The sequence below is a fragment of the Mus caroli genome, unplaced genomic scaffold (genome assembly GCF_978045245.1).
Source record: "Mus caroli unplaced genomic scaffold, Mus_caroli_1 scaffold_2, whole genome shotgun sequence".
NCBI classification, from domain to species: Eukaryota; Metazoa; Chordata; class Mammalia; order Rodentia; family Muridae; genus Mus; species Mus caroli.
The window spans coordinates 41,207,649-41,232,671 of NW_028227257.1; the positions used below are offsets into that span (position 1 = coordinate 41,207,649).

A 25,023-nucleotide genomic window follows, 5' to 3' on the forward strand; every position below is an offset into this window, starting at 1 on the left:
TTTTGTTATTCAAAAGTGTGGGTTTTTATTTTTTAACAAATTCATCATAAGCACTGATATTTGAGTACCTTTAAAGGGTGCTATTTATAATAGCTAGGTTAGCTCGGCACATGGGGCTCAGAATGTCCGGACATGAGAGTCTTCTCTACCCAGGAGTCTGCCACCACCTGGTCAATGCAATGAGACTGTCACAAAAAGAAAGACCCAGATAAATAAGTAGATACTGACTATAAATGCATGAAAAGAAAGCCCCTATTAAAATCTAGTAAAAGATTTTCAAAACATCTGTATTGTCTGAATAGGACTCCAATAGCTCATGAAATAATAACAACAATTGTCTGCTGGGATTGCATGATTAATAAGCTTCTGTACAATGAGGAAACTAATCAGCAACCGCCTACAGAATGGGAGAAAATCTTCATCAACGATATATCTGACTGTAGATTCATAACTAGAATATATTTTTAAAAACTTCAAAATACCCCACAAAAAAGCCCAAATCATCTAGTCAATAAACAAGAAAACAAATTAGACAAACAAACCCCATCTATGATCAATCATATAAGCAGTTCTAATTATTAACTCAGTGAATCACACCTAAACAAGTAAGGGAGAGAGCTAGTTGGAAAAGTTTCTATGGAAAGAGAGGGGGACAGGAGAAAGTAATGGAGGCTGCATTATATAAAAATGCATTGTATATGTTTATGGAATTGCCATAAGCTTAAACTTAAATGATATAAAGGAACGAATGACAGAAAAGAAGAAACGTAAGTGGTTAGTAAACACTTAAAGGACATTTGAAATATCTTTAGCCATCAGATTATGTAAGTTAATACCACCCTGAAATTTCTTTTTACCCCAGTCTGAATGGGTATCAAGAAGAAAACAAGCCACCATACATACTAATGATGGTGTGAAGAGAAGACTGGTTATAGGTTGGTCAAGGGAATTAAAACTAGTGCAGCCATTATGAAAGCAATCAGCACTGAAGTTCCTAAAATATTAAATATAGAGCTGCCATAGGCCTATCTATCGCTTTGTCATAGAAAGAACTTTAGGTAAGCGCATCCATGTGTTTTGAGTCTTATTCATGCTAGTCAAAAAAAAAAAAAAAGCCTAAATTTTAGTGTTTTCTCTCTTATGAGTAATCTAGATTTGAATATATCTATGAACTACAAACACACAAACATGTGAAAATAGAAAGAGAAAAATGTACATGTGAGGAGGAGGGCCTCGAGGGAGGTAGGAGTGAGGAACAAGTTTATATGATATGAAAACAGAATATGAACTATTTAGCATGTGTTGTGGATGGGCCTGATCCTATTTGTATTTTGATGCAAATTCCCCTCTCCTGGGAGGGGAAGGACAACGAGTGAGTCCCATACTCAGGTGACTTCTTGTGGACCAATCTCCTAATAAAAAAGGAAGCAATCACTAGGCGAGTAGGAACAACTTCATGGTTGGATAGGAAAAGAGACGAGGAGGTGAGAGAGAGGGTCCTTTGGGACAGAGATAACATGAGAACAAGATGAAGTAGCTACTAGTGTCTCCTGGCTTATGGCAAATCCACCAGAGTTCACCACCAGAGAAAGTAGATTTAATATGTCTTTCAAGATTAGGATCCTAGTTGTTGAGCCCAGAGATTGAATTACTATTGTTTCTGAACTAAGATTATGTGGTGTTTTTCTTCTCGAAGCAAGTTGACTGAGTTCCAGAGAGAGGGATTGCCTGATGCCCCAAATTGAAGCACTGGTGTCATAGCAACTCACCGGTGGGAACCTAGCAAACTGGGTGGAGAGATTTTGGAGTTCTGATTCAGAGTCTCCAAGAGGAAAGGGACCCCCAGAAGTGAGGAGAGACAAAGGAGCAGGGTGGGAGAGTCAAAAGTGCAGAAATCCTCATGGTCTATGTGCACGAAATTTGCATAATAGAATATAAATCCTCTAAGCTTAAATTATTTTTTAAACTAAATAATTTCCAAGTGATAGGATACAATTTTATTATATTGGAAGATTCAAGATATATTAGAAGATAATTATCCTGACATTAACCTGTACATCCTACACAATCCACTTAAATGTGCAAGGGTTTTCTTTGTGGAATTTATCAAGATGATAATATAATTATATAAGAATGGTAAAATGTTTAGAAGGCACAGCAGCTCAGTGAGACTCCACCTGGATATGCAGCATTACACTTCTTGTTATCAAGAGAAATCATCAGGAAGTCAGAGTAGCATAGCCCGAAGTACAGATAAGCAGTACACCAGACATTAGAATTCAGAGACAATTCTCAGTTGACTAATGACTAAGGTGACATTATAGACTAGTTGGTAAAGTTTGTTTAGTTCGTATTGAGTTGATAAAAATACTGGTGAAAAATGTGTGCTCAGCAATGGAGTCACTTAGATTTCCATACAGGAAAATTACCAAATTCCCTTTCTATCATATACAAACAGTCACCTGCAAGCTGATCATGGAAATAGAAGAACACATAAAGAGTAGACCAATAAAGGTTCTAGGAAACCATGTAAGAGGATATGTTCATGTGACTGGGTAGAAAATAAACTTAAACTTGACTCACTGGCCAACAAGAAAATGTTCCTGAGGCAGATCTGCGAGAGGACTTATTTCCTCCCAGCAAATAATACATACGTACATACATACATACATACACACATGTATGCATGTATTTATTAAAATTGGAAGTATTAGAATTAGAATCCACACAAGGGTGTGAAAATATAAGTCATACCAGGTTGAAGTACAGCTCAAAGGTAGGACTTTTAGAGTCGTTGCCTTGCATGCACAGGCCCTTGGTCTAGTGAATTTATAATTTAGTTTAACATTATGTCCATTTACCAGAATAAGAGCAGTAGTTTTCCCCCTAGTGTCCATGATCCACCGAGTCCAGATTCTTGTCAAGATGCTAGGTATAGATTCTATCCAATGAAAAATAGTGTTGGGTTACTATGAAGAATATTTATTTTTATTTTATGTGTATGGATATTTTACATACATACATGTTAAAGATTAGTACATCTCTCAACTCTCATCAGAGCTTTCATATGCATAGATGCTGATTAGCACAGACCCACAAATGGTCAAGTTATTGAGAAAAAGCTGCAGAGAGCTCAATCCTAAATAGTATATTTAGCTCACACTTCTGACTACTGGTCCCAAGGCTCAGGATCACTGTGGAAGAAGGGGATGAAAGACTGTAAGAGTCTGCAGGGGTAGGTGATTATCAGGAACCTGTATTTTATAGACATGCAAGGGCAGTTACACATATAAGCTCACAGTGGTTTTGACAGCTGCACATGGTTTACACACATTCTCTTGCCCTTTCCATCCCAGCATGGAAAGGACAAGAAGGCATAAAGTCCCACTTCTAGCTAAGAATTCATTAGCAACTGATAACTGCTGAAAGATGGATAAGAGTCCTTTTTAAAGGTATTTTGTCTAGTAGACCCACCACTCTCCAGTGGTTGGCCTCATACCTGAGAATATTTAGGCAAAACAAATTGAACTCTCAATGATGTAAAGAGTTAAACAGAGAATTGTCAATAGAGAAATCTTAGATGACTGAAAGACACTTGAAATGTTCAAAGTAATTAGTCATCAGGGAAATGAAAATCAAATCAACTCTGAGATTTCATTTTACACTGGTCAGAAACACTAAAATCAAGAACTCAGGTGATAACACGTGCTGGCAATGACTTAGAATAAGAGGAACACCCCTCCACTGCTGGTGGGAGTGGAAACTTGTATAGCCACTTTGGAAATCAATTTGACAGTTTCTCAGAAAACCAGGAATAGATCTACCTCAAGACTCAGCTTTACCACTCCTGGAAAAATACCTAAAAGATATCCTGCTATACCACAGGGACACTTGCTCAACTATTTCTCTAGTGACTTTATTTGTAGTAGTCAGTAACTGGAGTCAACCTAGATGTCCTTCAAGTGAAGAATAGATAAAGAAACCTTGGTACATCTACAGAATGGAAAACTATTTAGCTATTAAAAACAAAGGCATCAAGAATGTTTCAGGCAAATAGATGGGGCTTGTGAATATCCTGAGTGAGGTAACCCAGTCTCAAAAGAACATGCATGGTATGTATGTTGCCTGTGCCCTGGACCTCCCTGGAATCAATAGCACAGACTCCAGGGGCAGGTGAGAAATGAAATGGTAAGCTCATCTGAAAGCTGTTGGGATCTTCTTTAATACCCTCCACTGGTCCTGTGAAAGTTTCTCTTCTAAACAGTAGTTCCAGATTGGCTGGCATTGTCTGTATCAGAAATCTTTGGTCTCTCAGGCAATTCCCAATTAGGTCCTCCTGAAGGAGATGCCTTTGTAGCTGCATGGCCCCAGTGTTTAAGCAGAGACAGCTGCACTGTTCCTCCTACAGTAAGCACTCATTGAGAAGTGGATACTATCCATAAAATATCCATAGATATTATGCTTGTTAGCATCCCTTCTATGCTCTGAACAACAGTTACCTAGCAATAGCCAGGTAGACCTGGCTTACTATAAAGGAGGATGTTTGGCCTCTCTCTCTCTCTCTCTCTCTCTCTCTCTCTCTCTCTCTCTCTCTCTCTCTCTCTCTCTCTCTCTCCTGCATCTCCTGCATTCTTAATTCCTCTTCCCATGTCCTAAATAATCTATTATATACTATACATGTCATATGGCTGGTACCTCAGGGATAAGGGATGTCTCAGCATGGGCCTGCCAAGGCACCCTTCCCACCTCACCATACTTGCCTCTCCAAAAATATCCTGGCACACACAGTCTACCTTTTTTATAAAACACAACACTGCTGCTATATTCCACATACAAAAACCAGCTAAAAAATAAGGAAGGCCCATGGGAGGTCCTAAGAATCTCACTTAGAAGGGGAAATAAAATAGTCAGAGGAGGAAGATAGAGGGAGGGAACTGGGTGCTAGAGGTGATGGGAAAGGGAGTTGAAGGAGGTCAGAATCAGGTATGGGGAAAGATAGGGCAGATGGCCAGATGAACATGAGAATGAATGGGGAGATCTTGAAGATATACCAGAGACCTGGAATAGAGGAAGCCCACAAGAATCAGTGGGGGTGACCTTAGCTGAGACTCACAACAGTGGGCATATTAAACCTGAAGAGGCCACTTCCTGTATTTAGGCTGGAACCACAGTGGATCAATAGGGACATCAACCCACCCACAAAACTTTCCAAAATGTATCCTACAAGAAATGCAGCAATGAAGAATGCGACAGAGACTGAGTGAATTGCCAAGCAATAACCAGCCCAACTAGAGACGCATTCCATGGGCAAGCACCAATCTCTGACACTACTAGTGATACTCTGTTATGATTGCAGACAGGAGCCTAGCATGAGTGTCTTCTGACAGGCTCTACCCAGAAGCTGAGTTAAACAGATGAAGACACCCACAGCCAAACATTGGATGGAGCTTTGGGTCTCCTATGGAAGAGCTAGGTAAAAGACTGGGGGCCCCAAAGGGGATGAAAATGCCACAGGAATACAAACAGAGTCAACTAACCTGGACCCTTAGGGGCTCTCAGAGACTTGACTACCAATCAAAGAGCATGCACAGCCTGGACCTACCCCCAACCCCACACATATGTAGCATATGTGCAGCTTGGTCTTCACATGGGTCTTGTACAGCCTCAGTGAGAGAAGCACCTAGCTCTGAAGAGACTTGATGTGCCAGGGTATGGGGATATCCAGAAAGGGGGTGGGGGTGGGAGGGTACCATTCTCTCAGTGGAGAAAGAGGGGGAAGGGCTGTGAGAGGAAGGTATCAGGAGGGGAGACAGTGATCAAAATGTAAAGTGAATGAAAGAATGAATAAACAAACAAACCAACAAACAAAACCAATAAAGAAACAGCCATTGGTTGTGTTAAGGCTGTGAAAATAGACTCTGAGGTGTTGGAGGTATGATTATGGTCTAAATAAAAGTGCACTAAAATTCCAAAACAATAACTATTTTGTAACAATTCATAAGCAAACAAAGCTAATAAAAATATAGTAATAGCTAATGAAAGTATACAAAGCATAGTTGTTTATTCATGTCCTCCTTTTTTAGTTTAACAGTCCTTCTTCTCCAAGGAGTACCTGGTGAAGTGTATGAGAGAATTAAGTGAAACTATATTTTAGTGAATATAAAGTCAAAAAAAGCAAAGACTAATGACACAGGAATAGACAAAGCTTTGCTACATGGAGCACATAAGGAGAACTCAGGAAGTAATTTCAACAATGCTCTCCTCAAACAAAGAAAACAGAGCGATTTCATCTCAGGAGCCTCTGTATATCTATGTGCAAGCAGGTGTATTTATTAAAGTAAACATACACATTTGTGAGGTGGAAACTTCTGGTTTCTTTGGAAAGGCAGTTATGTCAAATGATATTTTGCTAGGGCACACAGGTGAGATAATGCTTTGCAAAAGCAGACATGTAAAAGAATGTTCTCTTGATGAAGACACAGGTGAAAGGATGTTTTGCTATAGCAAACACATAAAAGGACACATGATATTTAGAAGTAATATAAATAATGACTCGTCAGAGAGTGGGAGCTTGAACATTGTTTTGCTTTGCTCCGCCTCACTATTCATTCTTCACTAACAACATGTATGTCTTGGTTTGCCTTACCCTGCTTTGCTGAGCTCCACTTGTGGTAATGCCATAGAGAGAAACTTAGCAAAGAACATCTCATGAGATTCCTGCAGCTTCTTGCTGCTTCTGTAGCCTCAGGCCAGTTGGCAAGCCTTGTAGTTTCTTTTGGATTGAACTGCCCTTGTTGGTTCATGTGTGGTGACTGTCAAGGGGACAAGAATGCAGTTGCTGATTCCTATTTGGTGTTTGCTACTGGAATGGACTGCTGATATCCTGACAACAAAGATTGGAATTGCCCCCAAAAGAACTATTTCTAAACAGGTCTACTCTCCCATAGCCTAACATTTGTCTTCCACTACCTCCAGTGGGTGCTGGGCCAGAGGGAAGGTTAAATGCTTATTAAAATAGATTGTGAAGATTTTATAACTACACATTTGAATATGTACAATACTCAGATAAGGAGACAGTGGAGGAGAGTGAAGGGAAAGTCTTTGAAAAGTTTCAGGGTAGGGATGAATATACACAAATGCATAATATAAACATAACAAACTCACAAAGAAAAAAATAAAAACTTTTGAAATACACAACTGAACATGCTCAGTTTAAGGTATAGCTCAAGAAAGCAACATTGTGGACCTGAAGGCTTGTGAACAGTTAAATTTTATCTTAAAATTGGTAGACAAAAACACTACAAGTGAAGGCAGTTCTTCCAGTAGCTTGCTTAACTTCCGCGAAAAATGGTAGGTGGAAGGACTGGGTGTTCTTAGGTCACATCATAATTATTGAAGACTTCAAGTGGACTGGCAGTATTGCTTTTGCTAGCTTTCTAACTTCCTTTCCCAAATATTTTAGCTGCAGGCATAGAGAAGTGTACTTTGAGGGCAAGATAATATAGGAATTTGCCCCTTTCCTGGGGTATCTGCCTCTTAAATTCATTTTATTAGGTCATGTATTTAATTTAAATATGACTTTATGTGTGTGTGTTTGTGTGTGCACAATACATTTTAATATATAATACAATTTTCAATAAGATGTCCTCTATGTCTGCCATTTTGAGGTTTGTGCAGAAAAGCACGACCCAAATTAAAAGTGTACTTCTCTAAGCAGTAAATCTTGTATCAGTTTCAATAGCAATACATTTGGTCCTGTTTCGGACCAATAAAGTCAGAAAGAGACACATTAAAACCAACCATGATTTTTTAGTAGTAAATTCCAGTCTGTCTTCTTATCCTTTGAAAAAATGAATTATACAATCCTTATCACTAGTTATAGACATTATGATAAGATGCACTTATCATATACCTGGTAAATAGTGGTTGATCAATAAGCATGACTATTTTTTTCTAAAGTAAAGAATTCCTGAATTACTGTCAACTGTAGCACCATATGATATTGGTATGAACTTTATCAAGGATAGTCTTTACATCCCGAGCATTTGTCCCTCCCCCATTATAATGCTCTGTAGATGAAAGTATCATTGCCTAGCTGCTTATATGTCATGACATGCATTGATATGAACACTATTCAATATAGATACCTACTATGGCATTCTTATACTGTTGGGTTTACTCAACAAAAGAGACTATAATCTATAATACATCTCAATCCTCGATGATAACATGAATAGTGTCCATAAGAACCATGGCTAAGATAATATTTTTCCTGACTGCTGGTGGTATTTTGGGGACAGGAAATATCCCATTTCCAATGTCCATTATCATTTGTTCAATCATAACACATACATCTGAAAAATAACATCATGGCAATATGTGAGTAAAGAGCCACACTATCTGATGTATCAAATTCATTTTCTGCTCATATCTTGTCTGTTGCATTTAATCTTCTGAGATTCTGGATTGAGACGGAGCTCAATCATACCAACATATCCTATGGGTCAATTCTACATTCAAGTTGCATTTTCATCCTATTAAAAATTTACAAAGCAGCATCAACTGCATTCTGTTTCAATATCTTAAACCTTTGCCATTTAATTTTTGAATTTGACATGCCTGCAGTGGGTCTGGATTAAGAGATAGAGTTATTTCCCCTTGTTCTCTAAGCCTACACTTGTTGATTATAAAGCTGTAGTGTGTTTTTCTTCTGCAAATGAAATAGAATGTGTACAGTTGTTCAAGTGGCGTATAAAACCATATAAGTAAATGAAAAATTAAGCTGTATTACCTCAAATCACAAACCTCTATTTTCTAGCCATAGCATTGATGCTTTATGTATTCAACACATTACCGTTGAAGTGAACCAAAGGTAAAATTTTCCTTGCATAGAAAATCATTACCTCTCCCCAAATAGCAAGTATTATTCAAGCTACTTTATGATCATGACTCATGGCCTATAAGGCCACAGGGACCACTGTGGCTAAATCCATCAGCTTGTTGAGCACTTGTTCAGAAATTACTGCTCCCATTTCTACCTCAGAATGCCCTTGGCTATATTCCAGTGTTTTCCATAACCCTGTATCATAGGCATTCAACTGTGTCATGTTCTTGTACCCTGGTCTCCTCCTTTTTCCATTTAGCAATGTTCACTTTGGTCATAATTCCTCATAGAATAACACTTATATTCAAATACCAGCCATGCATTTGATGGATAGGACTTGTAGATATCTGAAACACTTATATATCTTTGATCCAAGTATGAGCACAGGCCCTATTTGACTTCTGACAATACATAGCAGCTAGGCTATAACTTTTAGCCAGAATTTCCTGAGGATAATATAAGAGATCAACCCAGACATAAATTCAACAGTAACAGTGCAAGGACAGCTCAACCTAAAATGTGAATTCACTTGTATCCCCTGCCCCAGGCTGGGGGAAAAATAATCTATTTTTTAAAATGTTAGATTTTTAAAGAAGACAGGGTCCTCATATGCTCATCTTTAAAGTCTTGTATTTTTATGCTTAATAATGGTTCTTCAAAGTAAATGCCTACATCCCAATTGCCCTACCCAAAGATTATGCCACAGACATAAATAGGCCAACCAATGAGTGGCTTTTTCATCGATAAAAGATGATGTGATTAGAAGCATCTTGACGGGAGGGACTTATCTCATGTTCTCATAGCAGACATTAACTGTGGTCCCATAGATGCTAATAAGAGTTTGATACTGATTCTCCACATCGATGAGAGAATAAATATTTATGTCTTTAAACAACTGAAGTTGTAGTATGTTGTTTTCAAATTTTCATTCTTTTACTAAGATAAACCCAATATTTTCCAGAGTTAAGCAGAGTACAATGTCCTCTGAATATGTTATTTGGCTCTTTCTCATAAATAGAAACCATTGAGGTAGATTCTGACTTGCTGTGGGAAGGTTCTGGCGTCAGTGTTTTGAAATAATAATAAATAAATTTCTTGTTTCCTCTTAGAAAATAATAAACACGAGTTGAGGAAGTGGCTTCAGCGTCTGCTTCAGCCATGTATAAGAACTGTACCCTTGGAGGGCAGCTCTTCACTTATGTTTATTCTATCAGAGAAATTCAAGGTCAAGTTATAGGAGTGCAGGAAGCCTGCTTTTCTTTATTCTCTCACAGGTTAGTGGTTTTTAAAAAACAACCATTTTTAGATTGAATTTTTTCATAATTTAATAATCATTGATATTTTACAAATTGTCTTTGCATTTACAAAAAGGGGCTGAAAATACAGATGTCACACAAGACTATGAAGGAGGAAAAAATAAAAATAAGAAAGACAAGAAACCTAAGAACATGTCTATAATACAATTACTGGAAGAAACATATTAGTGAGTAGCTTCCTCTACATGAGTACATAGTTTCTGGATTTATTCTTGGTTTCCTATGGGAACAGGAAGCAGAGATGGCATTGCTCAGTCTTCTTTTTCATAAATCTAGAAGTCATTCACTTTTTCCTAAAGGATCAGGTAGCAAATATTTCAAGTATTTATTCCCACATAGTCTCTACAGATATTCTCTATGACTCCTCTAGACTAAAGGCAGTCAGAGAACATTAAACAGATCAGATGAGACTGTTACTACAAGCTATTTTTTAAATAGTTGTCATCTTAGATTAGTCCTAAATGTCATAATTTCCTAATCCTCACCAAAAGCCTTCCTAATCACATCAATAAAGGATATTGAGTTAGAATCATCCCTACTATGTTAAACTGATATTAGTAATATTTCCTGAGTGTCAACTTGTTCTCAATGAGTCCTTATAAAAGGAAATTCATTGATAATTCTAGCTGCTCTATCTTTCTTAGTATTGTCAAGGATAATGATCTGGTATTTTCCCATTTAAAGCATACTTTCATAACTCTTCAACTTGTCACCACTGCTTAGCACAACACTGCTTTTCTGACATGACTGAGACCAAATGTGTTTTACATTTTAAGATTTTTCAAATGCTGAAATATTGCTTGCATATAATGAGATATCTTGGTTATGAGACAAGTATAAAAATAAAATTCATTTGTGTTTTATGTATACTTTATGTAGACTGGAGGCAATTTTAAATAATATTTTTAATAATTTTTGTATAAAAAAGTTTCACAAAAAATTTACATGCAGCATTATGCCAGTCCTCGGAATGTTCTAGGTTCTGGAACACTTTTGGATTTAGGTTTTCAGATCAAGGATATTTAACCTATAATACCATTTTTGAATTTTTAAAGAACCTTCATTTTACTTTCATTACTAATCATAAGCATAATATTTATCAACATTATCTTTTAAAATTACTGTCACTTATATCTATAACCATGATAGATGTATTATGAAGACACATACCTCACATTATAAAATTGTTAATATAAAAACTGCTGTGTGCTATTTGAGCTCACTGAGGAGCTGACTGGAGAAGTAGGGCTGCTCCACATGAACTCCATTTTAGACCCAAGGCTGTTGTGTCAGTGTCCTCTAAGACCCCTTGCCAGGAGATGGGCTAGTTCCCCTGACTCTGTGACAGGTAGGAGAAAACAGTGAAATGGCCCAGGAATAAGAACATTACATTCTCAAAATTAACTGCAAGCCATTTCAAACACTTTATTAATGTTCATTCCATAATAAAAAGTCACTACAGTAGGAAAGAAAATATCAATCAGAAACCAGCTGACAGCTTCAGTGTCCCCAGTCAAATCAGGAAACCAGGAAGTATCTGTTGGATGTTTTAAATGACGTATTTGATGGTATTGTCTTCTATCCCTCTATCACTTTATCTCTCACTCTATCCATTCATCCATCTATCATCTACTATCTGTCATCTACCTATCTATCTATCTATCTATCTATCTATCTATCTATCTATCTATCTATCTATCTATCTGCCTATTTATCATCTGTCATCATCTACCTACCTACCATCTCTCCCTGTCTCTGTCACAATCTATCTATCTGTATCTCTCTCTCTCTCCCTCTCTCTCTCTCTCATCTACTTTTCTATCCACCTGCCTCTGACTATTTACTATTTTTCTTGTCTCTTTCTATTTAATAAACTCACTTATAACCAAAATTATGGATACAATATATTATTCTACGAACCTTACAAAATGACACTGAATTCCCTTTACAGATCAGCATACCCTATTTTCATGAATTTAAAAAACATGGTTTATGAGGATATCATCCATATTATTAACATTGTGTGGATCTTGAATCTCAATGAATTTTTTTATATATTCAAGCTATGCAACATTATAAGCTCTCTAATACCTCTCTTAATCAATCACACTAAAGCATAATCATTATTCTTTGTGAATTTTTTATAAAACCCAAGTAACTGTATGAATAATTTCTTCTTCCCCTCTGACTTTTCAAACTACTAGATAATTATTTACTTAATCTTCTTTTAAAAACATTATTGTGTTGCCTTCAAATAATCTGTCCAGTGAAACACTTAATGGGCAAATTGTTCTGCATAAAACTTGCTAGATTGTCACATGTATATACGAGAACCACTCTCTGTAGTTGCCAGGGTGACTCGCCACAGAAAGGAATCATATGTCTGGAATCCATGTTGGCAGGATTCTAGTTCCCAGTTCTATACATCATATTACTACAGGGAATTTTTTCTTTTTTCTCTTTTCTTCCTTCCTTTCTTTCTTTCTTTCTTTCTTTCTTTCTTTCTTTCTTTCTTTTTTTTTTTTTTTGAGATTCTTCCAAACGTTTCCCTTGAAATACAGTAGCTTCAAACAGAAAAATGTCTGAGCATTTTCTGGATATTAAATTCTACATATTTTTATAATGAAACAATGATAGCAAAAACTGAATGTATATTTTAAAAGGAAATAAACTGCATTTATAAGGCCAGCCTTTAATTAGTGTATCTCCATGAAGAAGTGAGGAAACTGCACATGTGAGCAAATTTGAAACTTTAAGGAATATGTTATAATTTTCAAAATATACTGTCTCTATAATGTGGAATACATGATAGTAAATTGTGTTCAGATTTCTTATACATTGCTTCAAAATATACATATGTATAGTATATGACTATACTAATGTCAGCTTGTTCATTAAAAACAATTTTTCAAAATGATCAAATTTAATGTCTATCTATCTATCCTATCTATCTATCTTCTATGTCTGTATGTATGAATGTATGTATGTATGTATGTATGTATCTGTCTATCTATCTATCTATCTATCTATCTATCTATCTATCTATCTATCTATCTAAATAGACCTTTCCCATAAGTTATAGTTCTGCTTTACTAATCAATCAGACAGGTGAATTAGCCTTGGCTAATATATGCTGCAGTCTTACCATTGGTATCTGTTTGTATACACATAGTATTATTGGCTACTGATGATAGCTAGTCATCCAAAAACACAGTAGTTTGAGACAACAGCAATAAGCTCATCATTTGATGGGTGTTTTCTCTTCATCCAGCAGGTCAGCTGACCTTGCCGGAGCTTTTCCATGCATCTACAGTCAATTGCAGTGTAGCTCAGGACTCATTGCCCTTGCCAGTCCTCAGTGTAGGTCACTACACTAATTCCAATCAAGCTATTCCAGAATTCCTTTCACTACTAAAGATTATGAGACAAAATTCCCAGTAGTTGCAAGCTAGACTTGGTCTCTCATCTGCAAAGTGCCAATTATAAAGAAAGGTAAGGGACTAAGCATATTCTTTCCCACTGTGGCCTGACAAAGCAGTCCAGTTAGGGGACTAGGATCCACAGGCTGAAAACAGAGTCAGGGACAGCCTCTAATCTAGTTGTTGAGGGATGTGTGGTTGGTATGGGGTGGGGGCTTCCCATTCTCAGAGGAGTAGGAAAGGGATAGAGGAGGGGCTGTGTGAAGTGGGACTGGGAGGAGGGGTGATGTGACCAGGATGTAAAATGAATGAATTAAAACATAAACAGACAGGCAGACAGATAATAAAAAAGAAAGAACAACAAGATAAAACAGAGGGGAGGAGATTAAGTCATTGTGACACATGTTGGAAAAAACAAGGAAAGGGGTCCAGTGACATCAATTCAATCACTAGTAAGGTACCAACATGAGGTTTGGGTTTAAATTGAAGGCAAAAGGCTATTCACAATCAAGCAGTCCTGGGCAAGACATACTGTAGTCTGAACTATCACTGAACTGTTATTTTTCAGTTTGTCTCTAAGGTGGTCCCTCTGAAAAAGTGGTAATTCTTCATCTATTAATTGCTAAGGGTGTAGAGCCTTTCCATAAATAATTGTCTTCATTGGAGAGGGTGAATAATCTGTCCTGTGAGGATCTGTTCTTCCTGGAATTTAATGTGACTCAAGAAGAAAGGTTATGCCTAGTAATTTATCTCCATGCCTTTACTTGAAGTACAAGATGCTGACAGGCACAGCATGCAGGCAGGATGCCAGGCTTTCATCTTGGATCCAGGTGAGAAATCAATGCTTTTTAGCAAAACCAGCTTCTGAGTGCCTGTTTCACTCTCCCTAGTGTGAGCTTCACAGAAGGAGTAGAATTGCCAAGACCTCTTGCAAACAAGTTGTAAAACTGGCCTCAGTATCAAGTTTGCAAAATTCTTTTGGTTAAAACAAAAGAGAAACACACCCTGATTTAAGGAGTGATTTAAAGGGTATCAGGTATAGTTGAAGTAACAAGTTATGAAAAGCTGTTTTATTGCTTCTATCAAACATTTATATGCATATATACATATAAATATACATATATGTGTACATATATAAATTGTCTTTTTAAATCTCCCCTCTATTTTTATCTATCATCAGCTACTCCAATGGCAAGTTTTCAAGCACATGACTTTAAATACTAGAAAAGTATTTTTGAAATTGGTCTGTCTCAAGGGACAATAGAGACAATAGAGGACATAATTTGGAGTTCACTGTGGCTAAGTGAAGTATGACAAGGAAAGAAAAGTGGATAAATGCTAAATCTGAAAGAATTTTTACATGACAAACCATAGGAAATATATTTCAAGAAACTGAGTACTGGGCGGAGAGGAACCATGACCCCTGAATGCAGGAAAGTCTGCAGCAGACATAGGACCTACCCAACTGCCTGGAGCATGTCTACTCCAGTGTTCATGGACAGAGAGTAAACAATAAAAAATGTTGATTGCCAGGCATAAGGAATAAGAAATTAGAGTCTTGGTATAGCAGTATAGTTAGTACTCCCTAGAATAAAGGCTAAATATACAGAGAGCTTGAGAAAGAAGCAAGGTGTTTCATATTTGCTGAGTATTCAGCAGTGGGAAAGAAATAACATCTAGAGATGGAAACAATCTGTGAGAAGAAAATCCCACTGGAAAGAGTTGGAGGTAATTTTACATAATAGAAATGAGTAAGTAAATCTGAGTACAGAGCAACAGAAAAAATGAAACAGATATGACACCAGAAACAGTATCAGTAAAATAGAAGACATCCTCAAGTGCCTGATTTATGTTTGAGGGAGGTACCCAGTGTAGACAAAGAGTAGAGATATTAAGACTATTCAAGACATATGGCTGAAAATGTGTGAGTATTCCAAGTCCAAATGATGACTACACAAGACATATTACAATAAATTACTCTAAATCAATGGTAAGAATAAAAGATGGACCAGGACAAGAAGGCAAAGAACGTAGAGGTAAAAAGACCATGGGAACACAAGATCTACTAAAGAAACTCACTCTAATGAATCTCATATTGGTAGAACAGTAGAATATCAGTATATACTTCCATATTTGAAAGTTAGAAAAATCCACGTGGCTTTTTACAGCTATCCAAAATCCATATCTCAAAAGTATTCTCTATGAAATAGGAATAGAAGGGAAGTCTTTTAACCCAATAGAATACACCGGCAAGTACATCACCACTAACCTCACACTATATAGCTAAAGACTAAATGTGCATACATTTTAGCTTTTAAAAGAAATTAGACCTGTATGCTGTCCCCATTCATATTCAATATGACATTTAGGAAGTCCTATGAGATCTCTATGAAGGTAGTACAGCTAAGGGAAGAGAGTATCAAGACTTTAGGCTACAAAATCATACCAACGGATGAGTGTAAAAGTAGAATTGCCAAAAGACACAGTGATGCTCTTTTTATGTGATGGCTACATTTATTACCTTGATACGGGTGACAATTTCATGCACTTCTATACATGTAAATACATCGAATTTCAATACGTGCATTCAGTTCCCTATCATAGTTTGATGAAGTAGTTTTGATTTAATAAGGAAACTGTATTCCGCTCATAAACTTTCCATCTTCTCTTTGGGGACTTCTGCCTTCAAAGAGCACTGCCAAAATACTATCTATATAAAATGAATGATCCTATTTGAAATTGTGAAATATTGATCAAAATCTCCATAATTCAAAAAAGTACCATGGGAAATGCTTATGAGAAAACAGCTACTTCAAGATACTGCATAAAGCAGGCTTATCCTCTTGCTGTGACTGCTTCTAAAATGATGTCTATGATAACATATGAGAGCCACCCATTTATATCAGTTTATGATGTTAGCTGAGATGTTCTTCGCACTATATTCCATAAGTGGGATGAGTATTGACTATCCATTAAAAGGCTGGATTGTGTGTTTCCTGTTTGGGAGTAAGTCAACCTCACTTCTAAGTTTTATGTGATTAACTTGATACGGGTGACAATTTTATGGACTTATGTACATGTAAAAACATCAAATTTCAATACATGCTTTCAGTACCATATCATAGTTTGGTGAAGTAGTTTTGATTATATCTGAAGGATTAATATAATAGCAATATTAATAACTGTTGTTCCAATTAAACATGGTTCAGAGAGTCAAAACATAAAAGGATTCCCTAAGTTCTTGTTTGTTTGTTTGTTTGTTTGTTTGTTTGTTTTTCGAGACAGGGTTTGTCTGTGCAGTCCTGGCTGTCCTAGAACTCACTCTTTAGACCAGGCTGGCCTCGAACTCAGAAATCCACCTGCCTCTGCCTCCTAAGTGCTGGGATTACAGGCATGTGCTACCACTGCCCAGCGATTCCCTAAATTCTTAATTTAAGCATCTCTATATTCTTTACTCTTTGGAGATATTTCTGTCTCCCCAATATTCTCCATCAGATTTTCCTTCTTAAATATTTTAAACATGCTTTCAAATGTTCACAGAAAAAAATCTCAGAAACCGTGACTGCACAGAGGGTCACAAGTGTCACTTTGTATCTCATTTCCCTGCTAAATGAAAAATTTCCTGCAGCCTCTATGTAATTAAAGCGTCTCCTGAATGGGCAGAGCCTCTCCAGGTACCAGGGTTTTGTGGCAGTGTTTTGTGGTTATAAAAGGTGCTGCTCCATTGTGACCTTTCTCACTTGAGACCTGTGTTCCTGTCCCTGTATTTCAAATTTTACAAGTAAGTTCAAGCCTACAGAACAAAGAAAACATGTTCCATTAACTGAAAATAAAGCCCTAGATTACATGTTGCTTCGGTATCCTTTCTGCTGTGAACACCCAGATGAGTAAAACAGTAAGAGACCATGTACCACACTCCATCACAAGAGAAATAGTTCATGCAAAATGTTGTACTTGTTATATATCTAGCAAGGTTCTGGTCTGCTATGTTTTAATACATTTTTGTTTGTGTGATATAAAATTTTAAGCAACAAATTGATTCTGGATTAAATGCAGGATGTTTGAAATGAAAATTGAAGATGCAAGTGGGAGAGGTTTGTATAGCAAAGCAGAAGTAGAATCAATTAGCCTTGGAATACACAAAAGTCCAAACTTGCAGCAACAGATACTAACTCTTCATTCTTCAGTTGACTGAAAGAAACTAGGCAGGGGAACACTTTGTCTCCAGAGCTATTTCCTGTTTCCTTTCTGTCAAGATAAAGAGAGGAACATGTGACACCTGGATGCAAGAGAAGGTTTTCTATACTCTTTTCAGGTATTTAAAGAAACAACAGTTTGTCTTGTACCATTGTTGCAGTTGTGATTGTGGCTCACTTTTAGAATGTTTGCAAAGCAATCGTCTACTCCTTTCTGCATCTGGAGGTCTAGAGAGATGGCTCAGGTTTAAGAGGACTGGTTGTTTTTCCCAAGGGCCTGGATTTGGTTGAAGTACCTACTCCAGTTCCAGGAATCCATCGCCCTCTTCTAGATGCTCTGAGCACTAAGCATGCACATGTTAAGCAGACATACATGCAGGCAAACCATGCATAAACCTAAAAAATATATCACCCACTTAAAAATACAGATATAAAAAGCAGCAGCATTCAAAAAACATATCTGCATTGAGTATTCTAGACCTCTAGATCTGTGTACACGTATATCCGCAAAATCCTTTTTTTCCAGTAAACATAAGTGTGGGGTTGATGGTTCTTCTTAAATTATTCCTTCTGCACTTTGCACGTAGTCTTTGTGCTTCTTCTGCCTCTTGATATGTTTTTTGCCCATGGTTGCTAGCAGCGCTTCTGCCTCTGTTCTTTTATATGTTATAAACAAAAAGACTGCATTTTGTAAGTGAATTCCATCATCTGTACTTTTCTTAGGACAATTTAGCTTGCCCTCTGTGAAGGAAAACAACAAAGTATTGATTTTATTCTGCTCACTGCTCCTTATATTTTCCATTGCTTTTTTCAATGCCTCATTTTTGTTCCTTTGGGTGGTAAGAGTCCATTTTCTATGTCTAATAGAGATTACTTTTGAAATACAAGCAATCATTATTGAACATACATGCTCGTATTATAAGAAAGTTGATTTCACATTTCCCTTTCCTTTTAAATGGTCTTCCTGTACTCAAATACAGGAGAGGTTTATATGTTTTCTCTAATGTGTCCGGTGAGGAATAGTGTAGTGACATGGATTCATTGTACACTAACATGTAACATTACCTGTATGTACAACCTGGCAACTGCATCCAGAAAGAAATAAACATTTCCTTGTGGCCTCAAGGAAGCCCCCAGGTGCTTTATTCCTAGACTTGACTGTAACCATCATTCTAACTGGTCTTAAGTTTTGTATAAAAGAAATCCTAGAGTATGTGTTTTCCTATGCCCAGATTCTTTTACTGTACATGATTTATATAAACTACTATCAGTAAGTCACTTGTATTATTGATTCTATGTTTATGTATAAATAAATTACAGTTTTATAATTTCCCAAGAAATAATACCTCTGATTCCATTTTGGAGCTGCTGTCAGTCATAAGCTTGTAAATCTTTATGTTTGCAGTATAGGTAAAGTCTTGGTTTCATCATTTCTGAGTGTATTTCCAAGAGAGAAATGAAAGATCAATGGTGTTCCAATTTGCTACACTGTTGTATACTCTGATTATTGAAACAGAGGAAGTTTATCAAATGCTCATCCTCCATAGGTGATAATAATACTAATAGTCTTTTAAATTTGATGTCTTTTAAAAAGTTCATTAATTTATTTACTTCCTTGGTTAATTGTTTAGTGTGTGTGTGTGTGTGTGTGTGTGTGTGTGTGTGTGCGCGCGCGCGCGCATATGCATACGGGCATGCACGTGCATGTATGTATGTATGTATGTATGTATGTATGTATGTGTGTGTGTGATAGGTGTTATATATGATGTACCATGGCAGGTGTATAGAGGCAGATTTGAGTTTCTGGAGTCAGTTCCCTCTATCCAATTCTGAGATTCAAATTGAAATCACTAAAGTTCATGTGCGGCCTCTTTCTTTGGAAACGTCTAAGCATTCCCAAATTTTCAGTCCTTTTAATTTTATTGAGACAATGAAGGTACATCAAGTCATGTTCCTTCCTATACTATTCACATACTATTCACATGTCTTCTTTATGATATATATTGTCACTTTTCATTTCCTGAGTGACATTTTCATAGTGTTATTTTAAGACAAGGGTAATTGATACTATTTTATATCTCTAAGAATATGTGAAAGGGATGTAGAAAAGTAACTTACTGGAAATCAGTAATAAAAACATTGTAATACAAAATAATGAGACAAAATAGTTTGTGTATAATTTCCATAAATAGAACAATAAATAAAGAATAAGAAGAAAAATGTGTCTCACCCAAACCTTTATGAAGCGAAACTGAACTTATCAATGAACTATGAATGGCTCTCATCAATTGTGAGAGACAAGAGTGTAACATAATTGAGGGCTATTGAGAAAGAGAAAAACCAAAGACTTTATAGTGTAATGATGGGCATGTGAGTAGGAACTAGTGATTGAGTACTCATTTCAGAATGTGAAAAATCATAAATAAGCAACTACAGAGAAATGGACATGCCATTGTTTTACACATGTTCATATGGGTGGAAAAATATACATTTATAACTCCATATGGATTGAATAAAGGAAACTCATGCTACAAAGCTCTATTCTACAGCTGTACACCTGCCATGGTACATGCAAACCATTTATCACACGCAACATCCATCACTCATACGCATGCACACACATACACATATACATGTACACACACACAAAAAATAAATAAGTATAAACAAATATGTATATTTCATATGTATAGACCATCAAACAATTCTGAACTGAAAGCAAGTGATACATTATGCACAAAGTGTTTTAAAAAACAATAAATCAAACAAAAATATTTGTATAGTCAGGAAATATACATGAGCAATGATATTTCCATCATAATATGATGGATAAACCAAGAACATAAGGATCTGGAAGAGATAATAAGCAATTTCTCAAGAGTGGTTGTATTTGATGCTGGAGCTGATAGAGTTTCAGATATCTGTATTTTAATGTTAGTAAACATTGAAAGAAAATTTGAGGGAGTAAGGGCAAAACATAAAAACTCTTGGTGGAATGCAAATCTTTGTTAAGTTATTGTTTAATATTCCTGATCTTTTCAAATACTTAAAATTACTGCAGATACTGTGCTGTAAGTGGCTGCTGAATAATCAAAATTGGCGAGCATAGCAACTGGAACATTTGACAACTCTCTCAGATTTCCAAATTTGATTGAAAACTACCTCGATGGCAAGACAGGCTTTTTAACAGCAAAGCAACAGAACCCACAATTTTGTAGCCATTAAAGTTCATTAAATGTACGGCATCAAAATTTTCATGATTTTGCAGCTCAAAACAACAAATCATGAAACCAGCAAGCAAAGTGGCTATTAAAGTATAATAGAATCTATAATTTTGATGCTTTATTTTTTTTTAGGAGAGCAGGTCCTTTGACAGTGATTGCATCATTGTAGATTTAAAATAAGAAAACATGTTTATCTAGGCAAAAAATGCTACTTTTAGTTGCTTATATATTGGGGTTGTTTAAGATTATCTTTTACACTAGAGTCTTCGTTGCTGAAAACACTGTTTGGTGAGGGAATTTTGTTTCCCATCATTATCCTCCTGCCAGGCCTGCAAACCAAGCCCCCAGATATACACACTGTGCAATTATATCCTTCAGCAATTTGATTTCCCTGATTTGAATAGGCATGTTTCAGCTCAGATTTTACGATGTCCCTCCTAATGTTTGTTTGTGCCACACAATTGTTCTGAAAGGAGAATAGCTATTTGCTGTAGGTTATAGCCTATCATCCCAAATAGCTGAGTTCATAATTAGGCACACCCCCTTCTGGGCTCTTAAGACCAAATTCAGTCTATACAAGCATGGTTCATCTTTCTTTCCGCAGTTACCCTGTCTCACTATCACAACAGAAGGTGAAAGCACCCTCAGACACAAAGCCTTGATTTGAAAACTACAAGTGGCCCCTCCCAGAAGTATGCAAAAGACGCTGGCATAAGAACATACTTACAGCATCACTGTAAAATGCTAAATCATTCAAGATGACCACCATGTAGAAGGACGTTCTACAAAGAGAGATGAGGACATTGCAGGAATGACTGGCAGAAGTTTTCATGAAGGAAGTTGGATGGTGTTGAAGAAAGCTGTGAGCACCAGGAAAAGTGTGGGAAATGGGCAGTTACTGAGAGAAAGAAGGCTGCTTGGGGCCACAGAGTCAAGTGACCAAGGCAGATGAGTCAGGAATGAAGTTAGATTGCTTCCCTGCAGGCCCATGAAAGCTGGAAGGTGTTCAGACTTGATTGAAAATAGCCGTCTACTCCCTGATTAATAAAACCTTCCTACATAAGCCTCCCATACCCACCTCACAAACCATTTGGGAAACAGTACAGAGCGAACAAGGTCCATATTGAGTTTTGCCACTGACATTTACCTGTTTCGATATTGTAACTCACTTCTGTTCCACAATAACTTTGTTTACTTGACAGACTTTTTAATTTTAAAATAATACATTCCTCTTGTAAGATGTGTTCAAAAGTAGCTTCAAATTTTGAAAATATCCTTTGTGATTTACTGACAGTCTGTGTACAGATTTGAATTTGAGGTACCTTTATTCTCACTACTACTTAATTATTTTGTAATGAGAATATAAATATGTAGATATGTCAAACTCTTGTCCAAGTCTACACATCATATAGGTTAAGTCTTAATTCCATGAACTGATATCTATATGTCTAACCACTCTGCTCTCCTCTTCCGTCTAAAGCCAATGTGACAAGCCATACTTCTGTCCTAACCTATATGCCTAACCATGTTGCTTTCCTCTTTTGCCTCACTACCTTACAAAAACCTGAGTTTCCTTACTGTGTTAAAGTTAATGAAATGTTCATACTATATACTCTTTAAATATTTAACTATGAGTTATTTTCTATCTATCTGAAGATCTTGCAAAAGACACAACACTGGACATCTTTGCAGAGATTACTTAATATTACTAAATTATTCAATAACTCCTTAAGGTAAATCTTTATAAGTCAGACATGGGAATATTCAAGGCAAAGTTAAAAGCAAAACTTGCCGACAGGTGAAACTGGGGCTACTGCCACTGTGCAGGTCAATGCAGGCTTTATCACATCTTCCTAAGGCAACTTTACAACTTGATATAACTTTGATATAAGTAAGTAACAGACATAGATGCCTGATGTCTTTTTCCCTACTGCTCCCTAATGATAGCACTGGGGGGAACTTTGGTTTGCTATCAATTAAAAGCATCACTATTTCTTACTTGGCCATAATCATAGGAGTGTAGTGCTATCTTTTTGTGAGTTTAATGAAACATGTTTTTTTTTAATCATTATCAATTTAGTTTAATAAATTGAATTCTGATTTAATTTGAAATTGTTCTGGTCTTTTAATGTATATTTTTCTTTGAGAATTGTATTTTTTAAGTCTACTCACCTGCCTCCCATAACTCCTCGTATGTCCTGTCACATTCCATATGCAAGCAAATCTGTGTTCACAATTAAAAACAAACAAACAAACAAATGGTTTCAATCCAGTTAGTGCTGCCTATACAGTCTTAGGTGTTTGTTCATGTACTGTGGCATGTTCACATGACCTGGGGCCATATATTTAAAGAAAACTGACTCTATCCTCTCCCAGTACCCACCAATTGCCAGGAGTTCCCTAGCTAATGGTGGGACTTCATGCATGCCTCTCACTCCCATGCTGGGGTTCTGTCTGGCTGGAGCTTACACTGATATTGTGCATGTTCTTACAACTCCTGTGAGTTCGCAGGAGTAACTGCCCTTTTGCATCTGGAAAACATGGCTTTATTGCCATCATCCATCCCCTCTAAACCTGTCAAACTTTCCCATTCCTCTTTCACAATGATCACTGACACCCACCCACAAAGGCAGAGCAGTGATACCCATGTCTCATTTAGGGCTGAGCAATCAGTCACCATCCGTTGAAAACAGAAGCATCTTTGAAAACATTTGAGAAATGCACTAATCCATGGGCATAAGTAGAATTCATTAGGACTTTGCTTAGCTCTGTTACTCTTCAGAGGGGAACAATTGTAGCTTCTACTTTATTTTTATTTCTTATAAATTATCTTAGTCCATTCAGTCTATCAGTTTACTTTAATAAGATACTGTAGCCAGTGTATCCTATAAACAACCGAATTTGTTCATTTGAATTTATTTCTCACACTCTTGGAAACTGCAATCCCAAATCAGAATAGGTCTTCGTTCAGGTGAGGGGATTTTATGAAGGGTGAATTGTCCATTCTTGGTTTATCTTGTCATGTAGTAAAGAAAGCTACTTAGCTCTCCGACTTAGGATACTGATTCCATTTTTTTTTGATTTTTAATATTTTTATTACATATTTTCCTCAATTACATTTCCAATGCTATCCCAAAAGTCCCCCATAGCACCCCCCACTTCCCTACCCACCCATTCCCATTCTTTTGGCCCTGGCATTCCCCTTTATTGGGGCATATAAAGTTTGCAAGTCCAATGGGCCTCTCTTTCCATTGATGGCCGACTAGGCCATCTTTCGATACATATGCAGCTAGAGACAAGAGCTCCGGGGTTCTGGTTAGTACATCATGTTGTTCCAACAATAGGGTTGCAGATCCCTTTAGCTCCTTCGGGTGCTTTCTCTAGCTTCTCCATTGGGAGCCCTGTGATACATCCAATAGCTGACTGTAAACATCCACTCCTGTGTTTGCTAGGCCCCAGCATCGTCTCACAAGAGACAGCTATATTTGGGTCCTTTCAGCAAAATCTTGCTAGTGTATGCAATGGTGTCAGCGTTTAGAAGCTGATTATGGGATGGATCCCTGGATACGGCAGTCTCTAAATGGTCCATCCTTTCATCACAGCTACGAACTTTGTCTCTGTAACTCCTTCCCTGGGTGTTTTGTTCCCAATTCTAAGAAGGTGCACAGTGTCCACACTTTGGTCATTTTGAATGGCTCACCTTCTAGACCTAATTTTTCCCCAATACCTTATAATAACATAACACAAGGAACAGGCAAGACTTCAACAAATAAATTTTGGGTTCATCCTATAAGTATTTTAACTTTTATAAAAAAATGTGTTGCATGTGATTTTACATATTAATAATACTAATATATATTTTAATTATTTCTTTTTCTTATTCTAATAGAATTACTTGAGCATGTAAGTGTTTGGATTGCCTTCTGCAGCTTTCTTTTTTTACCTTTTTATTGATTCTTTGTGAATTTCATACCCCAATCCCAC

At 36.8% G+C, this 25,023-nt stretch overlaps 1 long non-coding RNA gene across 4 annotated transcripts in view; it reads right to left on the reverse strand.

The window, feature by feature from the left end:
* LOC115030388 (uncharacterized) overlaps positions 1 to 25,023 on the reverse strand; it is an 87,955-nt gene that overhangs the window by 18,894 nt on the left and 44,038 nt on the right. For 2 of the 4 annotated variants that reach the window (XR_003835983.2, XR_003835984.2), the window contains 2 exons: positions 23,212 to 23,263; positions 104 to 185 (listed from right to left, as the gene is read on the reverse strand). This is a non-coding gene — a long non-coding RNA (uncharacterized LOC115030388). Of the gene's footprint in view, positions 1 to 103; positions 186 to 23,211; positions 23,264 to 25,023 lie in introns of those variants that run through there. The other 2 variants (XR_003835985.2, XR_015044842.1) reach the window with 1 other exon arrangement.